This window comes from Ambystoma mexicanum, chromosome 4p (genome assembly GCF_040938575.1).
Source record: "Ambystoma mexicanum isolate Mex_15411 chromosome 4p, UKY_AmexF1_1, whole genome shotgun sequence".
Taxonomy (NCBI): Eukaryota; Metazoa; Chordata; class Amphibia; order Caudata; family Ambystomatidae; genus Ambystoma; species Ambystoma mexicanum.
This window is the reverse complement of record NC_090927.1, coordinates 816,986,367-816,996,241: the sequence shown is the minus strand read 5'-3', so window position 1 is coordinate 816,996,241 and position 9,875 is coordinate 816,986,367.

Here is a 9,875-nt window from a genome sequence, read left to right as displayed (position 1 = left end):
TTTTGGGCACGCCAAATTATGACAAGAGTTTTAAGTTATTTGTGCATGAAAATAATGGATGTGCTTTGGCTGTTTTGACTCAGGAACAAGGAGGGACAAATAGACAATGCGGCTACTCCTCTTCCACATTGGATCCTGTTGCATGTGCTTTGCCGTGCTGCTTGCGAGCTGTTGCTGCAGCCGCCACGTCAGTAAAACAAACCCGAGGGAATGGTTTTAGGTCACGCTTTAACCGTTATGGTACCCCATTCAGTCGATGTTCTTTTAAATAGAACGCAAATGCAACACCTTACATCAGCCAGATTAATAAGATATGAAATTGTCCTATTTGCACCACATATCCAAATTATGAGGTGTTGCGCTTTGAATCCGGCCGAGTTAATGCCGCCTCCCAATGACAAAGGGGGTGAAAAACAATTCCCCCATGATTGTTTAATGGTTACTGGGCAAGAGACAAAAGGAAGAATTGATCTAACTGATACCCCACAGAAAGAGCCAGATGGACAACTGTTTTGTGACGGATCTTGTTTTAAATTACCCGATGGTACATCAACTGCTGCTTATGCCATCACTACACTGAAAAGTATTGTAGAAAGCAAAATAATCCTATATAACTCAGAACAAGCTGCAGAGATAATAGCGTTAACAAGAGCATGCAAAATGTCTGCAAACCTTAATGTAAACATATACACTGACAGTCAGTATGCCTTTGGGGTGGTACACAATTTTGGTCGATTATGGGCTAAAAGAGGTTTCCTGACATCACATGGAACCAATATCCAACATGGCACTTTGATAGTGAGACTGTTGTCAGCACTTGCGCTTTCCAAACGATTAGCAATAATGAAATGTGAAGCACATAAAAAAGTAACATGTAATGTTGCAAAGGAAAACGCATTTGCAGACAGAATTGTGAAACAAACTGCCAATGATTTGCGCACGAAAATGTATGTTGAAATAATAAAAGAAATACCCTGCATGATAGAGAATGGGATTGCCACAGTTAAGGAAATGCAAGCAGAAGCTACTGTAGATTAAATAAAAAACTGGTCTGAGGGTCCAGCAGAATTAGATTTTGAAGGTTGTTTGGTAGACAAACAGAACAATCGATGGATGTTGCCAAATGCCTATCTAATGGCAATGGTCACCATGGCCCACAGTCCAACACACATATGTGCTAGGAAAATGATTCAACATCTGGATTCTGTATGGCAGAATCCACACATCTGAAAAACTGCTAAAAGACTGGTTAAAAATTATATGACTTGTTTACAACATAACGTTGGAAAGGGAAAAGCGACGCCAGTAGGAAGTTTTGCCCCCCCCGGTGCCGTTTGAAGTCATCAATTTTGATTTCATAGAAATGGAAAGGTGCCAAAACTACAAATATGTCCTTGTAGTGGTTTGCGCATTCAGCAAATGGGTAGAGGCCTATCCCCTGAAAGATTGTACAGCTATGTCCACAGCTAAAGTCATGCTAAAAGAGTACTTTTCCCGTTTTGGCCTACCCTGTGTCATATGGTCAGATAACAGTCCGCACTTTATTGCAGCCGTAATATTGCAAATTTGTGCAGGCCTCCAAATTGACAAACAATTCCATTCGGCCAGACACCCGATGAGTGCCGGTTTGGCAGAACGTCAGAACGGTATTTTGAAAAATAAGTTGAGCAAGATCTGTGAGGGGAGCAATTTGAAATGGCCCGATGCATTACCGCTAGCATTGTTATGCATGAGAACAGCTGTACAGGCGTGGACTGGTCTCTCCCCTTACGAAATCATGATGGGGAGACCAGCAAATGTTTGAAATGCTCCTCAGCTGAAACGGCTGAGGGATATAGAATACCCATTGCTTATTAACTATTGTAAACAGTTAACTCAAAACTTGCGTTTAATTCATCAGCTGGTGCAGGAGGCTCTTCCTGTCAGATATACCGGCCCAGGACATTGACTGCAGCCTGGGGACTGGACACTGATTCAAAATTTTGAAAGAAAGTGTTCACTCGCACCGCGATGGAAGGGCCCCTTCCAGGTACTACTGGCTACGCAGACTGCAGTACGAGTGGAGGGGCGCAGACACTGGATCCACGCAACACACACAAAAAGAGTTCCGTTTTCTTTGCCACATAGGAAAGAGCTTGATGATCCTGACGTAGAAAGAAATACAGCTGCACTTGATCACAAAGATACCATTGCCAGTTCTTTGCCGGAAGTGCTTCCTAAGCCCGAGAAAGGGCCTAGGGAGATTGCAACGAAGATCGAAAAGCTAAAGGTGACTCAACCTTGTCCAACCGCTGCCTTATCATCATACACTGCATCGCAAGCTCGCACTGATCCTGCATCTGGAAATGAGAGTGCATTGTTCATCGATCATACTGTACCTGGAGCTATAAGGTACAATCTACGTTCACAAAATCGGAAGTGATCAGCGTTTTGTTTTGCCTTTGTTCCCAACATGGATAAAATGGGAACGGAGGCCTAGGGAAAAGGAGCGTATGAGCTGTATCAAGTTGCATCAGATTGAAAGCTCTGACACGAGGTTTCCCGGTGCTACCATTGAAAAGTGAAGGACCAGTGCAACCTAGCGTGAACGAGCGCAGGCATATGGTACCGACACTATTGATGCTTGCTCCTGCCTTTTTGGAGCTCTGTGCTTTATTCACATCAGCTTGCTGTCATTTTTTAAACAGGCTACCCTGTACTGGCCTGGCCGCTTTGCTGCGAACGTGTTTTGCTGTGGAGAACTTGCCCCGACGAACATTGAAAACTTTTCCTGAGATAAACATTGCAAGACAATGCCTATATTCGCTCCTGCTCCCTCCGGCACCAATGCTGCTGATGATATACAAATAAAGACTAAGCCTGCTCCTAGAAAGACTTGGTTTAAAAAGAATAACATGCTAATGATTATGATACCGCTTTGCACATTGATCACACTAGTCCCAATATTTTGGTAGCTGGAAACTGTGCATCCTTTGAACTCTATTTTAACTGCTACAAATGCTCCTACTATGAGCAGCCCAGTACTTGTGCTCTCTTATACTCTCCCCTCACAAGAAGTGAAACATAGAGAAGGTTATGGCAATAATACATTGCTATTGATTATGAATATGACACATGCTATCTTCAATAGGTCCAATTGTTGGGTTTTTTCCCATTTACCCCAGCATGGGGAAAGAGGAATGGGTTGGTATGTACATCCTTTGCCACTTAATACCTATGCATCATTAAGAGCGTTATTTTAAGGAAAGTGGAATGATAGTGTTACTGGTCAGTTCGATGGAACAAACATAAATGAGTTTGAAAGGCTAGTACTGGAACCATTGGGTTGTTCCGTATTTACAAGCAGAAGCAAAATAAACACGGTAACGAGTCCAGTAGATAGGCTCTCTAAGCCTTCCAAGTCCTTAATTACTTTTAAAGTGGCTGCAGTAGGAAACAAAGATGCTGTTCCTCCCTCCTATACTATTAATCACAGTCCACGTTCTGTCCCATTTTGCTTACGAAAAAAGGGTTCCTATTCAGTGGGGAGGTTTACTAGATGCATGAATATTGCCGTACTTGAGCAAGAAGAAAAACCATTATATATAGGAGGTTCTGTCTATTTTGTCTGTGGAAATCAGGCCTATCCATGGTTATCTAGAACTTGGGAAGGGACCTGTTATTTAGGTATACTTTTACGTAATTTCTTTCCAAAACATCTGAAATATCAAAGCTATCTAGATCTCGGCCACAACGAGATGATACCGCAGGACAGATTGTAAGGGACATAGCGAAGTCATTCATACCATTTTGGGGACAAGCAATAAATTAATGGAATATAAAGAAACTGTCCAGAGTGTTAGGAAAAACGATAAATGGAACTACAGATATACTCTATAATATGACACTGGAACAAAAAGCAATCAGATTAGTGGCACTTCAGAATAGAATGGTGCTTGATATCATTTTGGCTGATCGTGGAGGGGTATGCAAATTGGTGGGGTCAGCGTGCTGTGTATTCGTAAGTGACTCCTCCCCCTTGATATTTGAAGCAATCAAGAAATTGCATGTCCTAAGTTCTGAAATTCATGTTTGTAAAGGTAGTTGGAATCTGAATATAAGTTCATGGTTTTGAGAACTGCTGCGATCATGGGGATGGAAACTAATTGCAATTTCAGTCAAGATACTTGGAATCCTCATGTTCCGCTGTTGTTGGATACAATGCCTGCCAGTCCTCTGTTCCCAAATTACAAATGAGTGTGTGGATGCGGTTAAACCGAAACCTATTTGCATGTTAAGTGAAGGTACACAACACGAAAATGAAATTATTAAAGAATTTATGGCAATTAATATTTCCGATGACGATTACAGCAGTATGGGTAGTTCAGAATTGGACACGTGGTCCGACGAAGACGCAATGTATGGATGATGCTCTTGGTTTACGGCAAAAAGGAGGGTTTGTTAGACCCGAAACAACCCTATAGTATGTATAGTCTGTTGGCCAAAAACCAATCGCATCATATGACAAACATTGCAATCCTAGAATCGTCATTGTAACCAGAGGGCGTCCATTTTGTGAAATATCAGCCATTTGCTTTTTTTCTTTTCAGTCAAAACGCTTTGCAAGTGTATTCTATGCTTCGAACTCACACACGGTGCGAGGCCACGGCCTGAATGCTGAAATACTAACACAGACAGCAATGTCAAACTATGCAGAAATACATTGTTTTTCTCTCTCACTTAGTCCTTGAAGCCGAGCAAATGCCGCATCTAATCAGTAGTCCAGGTGCCAGCCATACTTGGAAACACTGTAGTAAAAGGCAGTTAAACCATGAATTATATTCTTCTAGCGGTGCTCCTTCGCGGAGACTGGTAGTTACTGCTTCAGAACTGTCTGACCCTTAGCTCATGAACCGAGACACATAGATAACGTGCTAAGGAATGTTTCTCTGCTACGAACATGATATCTTTGCCGAGCTAAGAGCTCTATGTTCCCCATAACAGAAAGCTGTTTCTGCTGCTATTGCTAGAATAACTATGTTTAGACTGAATGAAGACTTGTCATAATGTGTCATAATTGTCATGACTGTCGATCACCGAACCCTAGCCTGAATGACACGTTTATGGGAGGATCAAATTGCCTTCATAAAGATTTTATGTAATGTATATATATTGTCGCTTGAGCATTGCTCGCTCTCTTGCGTCTCACAAGGTCTGGGAACACACGTGGCGAGACGTTGAGACCCAGTCGGCCGACTGAGATACTTTGAAATAAACCAGACTTGTATGGAAATCGAACCTCGTGTCTGTCGTGTCACTGAAGTATATGGTTATTGTGCCTTAGTTTCCATATGCGGTCTGTATGGCCTAGCAGTCTGAGTCTATTTGCAGTAGACCACCTCCACTACGGGGTAGCCCATTCATAAGATCCAAGAATGTGATTGCAGAAGCCAGAGAGTCTTGTCTCTCAGCATCTTCAAGTGAGATCTGCTGCTTTAAAAAAGGAACCACACAGGGAGAACCATAAACCAGAGAGACTCTTTCATCACAGCAGACAGGAAGGTGGCTGGGCCTTAGTATCACAGCAGTGTGCGCCCAGAGCTCTTTCTCCTGAGAGATTGGATCTGAAACACCCCTTTTTCTTTTGGGACCCCCTTACTGTTTCCTGTTGCAAAGCACTCTGGTTATGACCTCACACATACAGAACATGTCGATAGGGACCACAGGATTGGTTCACTGAGGAAGGCTAAGCCTACACCAATCACTATGGCCCACTTGGCTTTAAAAGAGGGCTGGAACCCCTATTTAGACAGATTATCTGAATACTTCACTTGAAGCTTGAAGAAGAACTCATCCTTGGACCCTGGCTGAAGGTGCAGCCTGCCTTACAGCTTCCGCCAGTGAAGGAAGGCCTGGAACATCCAGAGAGGGAAGCAACAATCCTCTCCTTAACGTCTTCCAGGGAATAGAGGGAGAAAAGAACTCAGAAGACCCTCCAGCTTGCTAGGCTCTGCAACAAGCTCCCGGGACAAGGAGTGCCAGAAGGTCTCTGAACCCAAAACCAACAACAAGGAAGCTGCCTGCAACCCACTCCATAGCTCTGGGCTGTCCACCTTAAAGGACAACACAAACCCATTGAAGAGGCAGGGAAAAGTGCAACGGCAAGCACCTGTCACTGTCTGCCTTAAAAGCACCTGCCACCGTCTGCCTTAAAGGACATTCTCGAGCCAGTTGAGTTCTTCGATCCGCAACCGCCTGCAACGCTGACCACCATCAAGCCTTAGCTACTGCCATCAAGCCGCAGTCGCCCAAGGAACCCGATAAGTCTAGACCAGCGCCTGAGAACCGCCGATCAGCACTGAGACACCGATTCCTGACCCCGAGTCGTCGGTAAGGCCAGCCTGCAGCTGTTTGTCAAGCTTCGCTTGCTGAACCGTCTTGCCTCCTGATACTCGCAGCTGACTCATGTCTCGAACTCTGTCACACAAGCCTGAAAACCGCCCTGAAGCTGACTCGACGCTGTTGGGCACCAAGAACAACTACAGCAAGCGGTGCATTGTGGTTCTGTCCCCATGGTCCTTTCCAGAAGACCACTAGAGACATTTTAAGACCCTTACTCCCTTTTTGCTGACACCAAGAAAGCTTTTAATAACCTATTGTGGTTATTAACCATACCAACTACCCTCAGATCAGTATCCATAGTGCATCCCTTTTCCTTCTTAGAAACTGTCTGTTCTCTGCATTACTTTACAAAGTGGGTTGTATTTAGTAGTGTTCATAGATTGCCTGTTGTGATAATAATAAAGTAGATATTTTTATATAACCTTGACTGGACACCCCTTTTATCATTGGGTAATAATTGTATTTTCGCTGTTTTGCAAATAACCAACGATCCACAACCTTTAGTGGAGATAAGTCTGCCGTTCCAGCCACGTTACCACAATTGGGCAAGGAGGTTTATAATTTTAATTGTGTGCTTGTTTAACCCAATCTGTTCGGACCCATCTTGGTGTATTAGAGGTGTGGGGCTGATTGATGGTTTAGAAACTGATATTCACCCTGGGACCACTGTTAACCCGGGATTTGATTCGTCACAGGACAATTAATACTAAGGGGGAACAGTGGGAGGACAATAAAACAAAGAAGTGATTGCCACTGGAGGTTGTGGTAGTCTGGATTTTTACATCTATGTCCACTGAATTTCTGCATCTAAAGTACATGACATTGGGCCTCATTACGAGTTGGGCAGTATCCCAGCGGGGAAACCGCCCAACTTTATTTGCGTTAGCGCCCACCTATTCGACGGTGTTACCGCCAGATCACGGGTTGGGTGATAACTGTTACTCTCCATTCCCCATTGGGTCCATTGAACCCAATGGGGAATTTTCAGCGCAATTACCACAAGGTAATAACGCTGGTGGTACTTGCGCCAAAAATGGCAATTTTTCCAGTGTGTTTAAACAAGCCAGACTCGAGATTGGGCGGACCCCAACTGCTTGTCACCCATTTTGAGTTTGTCACACTGTAGGATTCCCCAAAACTTGAAAAAGAGTAAAAGACAAAAAGAAGAGCCTTCATTGTATACCCTTAAAGCCTGCTGGAAGGCTACCCACTAAAACAAGTCAATAAATATTCCTAGGGAGATGCATGTGTCAGCCATCTTTGCAAACGGCTTTCCATTGGGTTTGCGCCACTCCACTCAGTTGCACAAGTGCAATCTCAAGGAGTAGCGCAAAGGGTTACATTTTGGCCTACTGCTCGAGACACATGACCATGATGTCCTTGCTGGCAATGTCAACCTTTGTTGCTGTCTACGCCAACTCCTGCAAGGAAACCCATGTGTGCTTGATAAGCAATCTTGCAGGACTCGATAAGAGCGTAATATGCGAGTCTGTGGTCCAGTACAGGTGTAGTTTGTGTTAGGTGAGGAAGGCCTATCTTGAACGAGAAGGTGACCCTGTCAGATATGGTACATTCCAAGTGGATAGAGATACAGTGGTGTTTCCAGCAATGACGTAAAAAGGCCATGACACGTTGGGCCCTATGCTGGTATACACTGGAACGCAGCAGGTGGCCATATGCTTTACCTGGGCACATGGTATTTACCTAGCAGGGGACGTGGGGGTAGACTGGCGCCACTAATCAGGCTTTTAGGTATCTTAGATACAAGGGACCTGATAAGAATGAACATATATATATAAAGGCCAGCCAGCACGCTTGAAGAGTTGGCAATCTCCACGGATAGCCAGAGCACCACGATGAAGCTCCTTCTCCTGCTGGTCCTGGCAGTGTGGCGTGCAGGTAAAGGAATGGCCAGGCGCAAGCGATTACCATCATGACAACCGAGGGGGGGTGGGCAAGGGTTGCCACCAGGAGCGCTTATCCCCCCTATGGGTGGTTTGCAAATACATGCAGAAAGTCTACTAGAGACGTGAGCCTTCAGCTCGGTTGTGCGTTCAGTGAATGCGCACATAAGAGGCGCGGGGCGTGCACACCTGTATTTGAGAGACAATTGGTATCATCCACAGGGGTAGTGGAGGCCAGCAGGATCCGCCTTCTTTTTTCCATTAAAACCAAGGGCCACATTACATCGTTGGTGCATTCTTTTTAGCCAGAATGCTGCTGGTGGTATTTACTAGTTTTGCCTGTGGTATTCCAGAAAAGGCACTTGGTGTATGTTTTCTCTACCCATTTCCATTCTCACTTTACCGGATGGAAAAAGGTAGTGTACAGTAGTGGTCCATGTCACTGCTGCACATATTTTTTTTAAACAACAAAATGGCCAATTCTCAAAGTTTAATGCATTACATGGAAAAGGTGGTGAGAGAGTGGACGGCAGATATGCCAACTTGTTTGCCCCTTCCGATGTCCAGGATTAAAGGGTACTTGCCCTGCAATGAAACGAACCACGTGCGCTTCGCTCCTGTACAGGTCAAACACATCTTTAAAAATCTTCTGTGGTGTTTGTACAATGTTTACTTCAGTGGAGGTAAAAATAGGGGGATGCTCATTGTGAAGTACCACCTTTATATACAGTGGCAGTTCGAAAAGCTAGCTGTTGGCACACAGTATTGCACATAGTATTGCTTTTTTTGGGAGGAAAAAAGATGAAAAGAGGGGATCCGCATTTATTCAGCCCAAGCATCGGAAGCAGCGATATTAGTAGGATTGCTGTCATCTTGGGTTCATTGCAGCACCAACACCCACACAATTCTTTCTGCCTTCAGGGCACACGAAAATAATGTGTAACTAACCATTTTTTTTTACCCCCCATAGAATGTGACCATCTGGGTGTAGATGTCTAGCTAGGAATGTTTGGTTTTGCAGCAATTTAAAACGTACTGGTGGAGAATTAAACGTAGCTCCATTCAGCATATATCATGCAAAAACGCCAGAAAAACCGTTTCTGCCGTTTCACTTTGCATGCTGGTACTTGTAGGCTGCTGAGTACAATAGGGAAAAGGAAATGGCAAGTCCCAGAATACCAATTGAAAATATAGAATGACCTCAAGGTCACACATTTCAGAGGGCCACTTTCAAGCTTTGGAATCGCTTTACTTTTGTAGCCACTCCATATTAGTTTTCAGGTATCTCGGATGTGCAGCCAGAATTGAGTCATTAATAAGACTCTAATGCCGTTCATCTGAATAGTCTGAGTCCATTATGATTCGAGATTGGCAAATCTCACCGGACAGTGCCAAAGCCCATCTATGACCCCTTTAGCCAGTGCTGACTTTATCCATCAGAACTTTGCAGTCTGGGGCTTTCAGCTGTGTGTTTCCCATTCCAAGAAAGGGCCTACAAATCCCAGCATGCAATGTGCTGTTTCCTAAAGGGCCAGGACGGCCTGGACCTGTTGCACATGACATGTGGTCACTTGGCAACTAAATCTGATG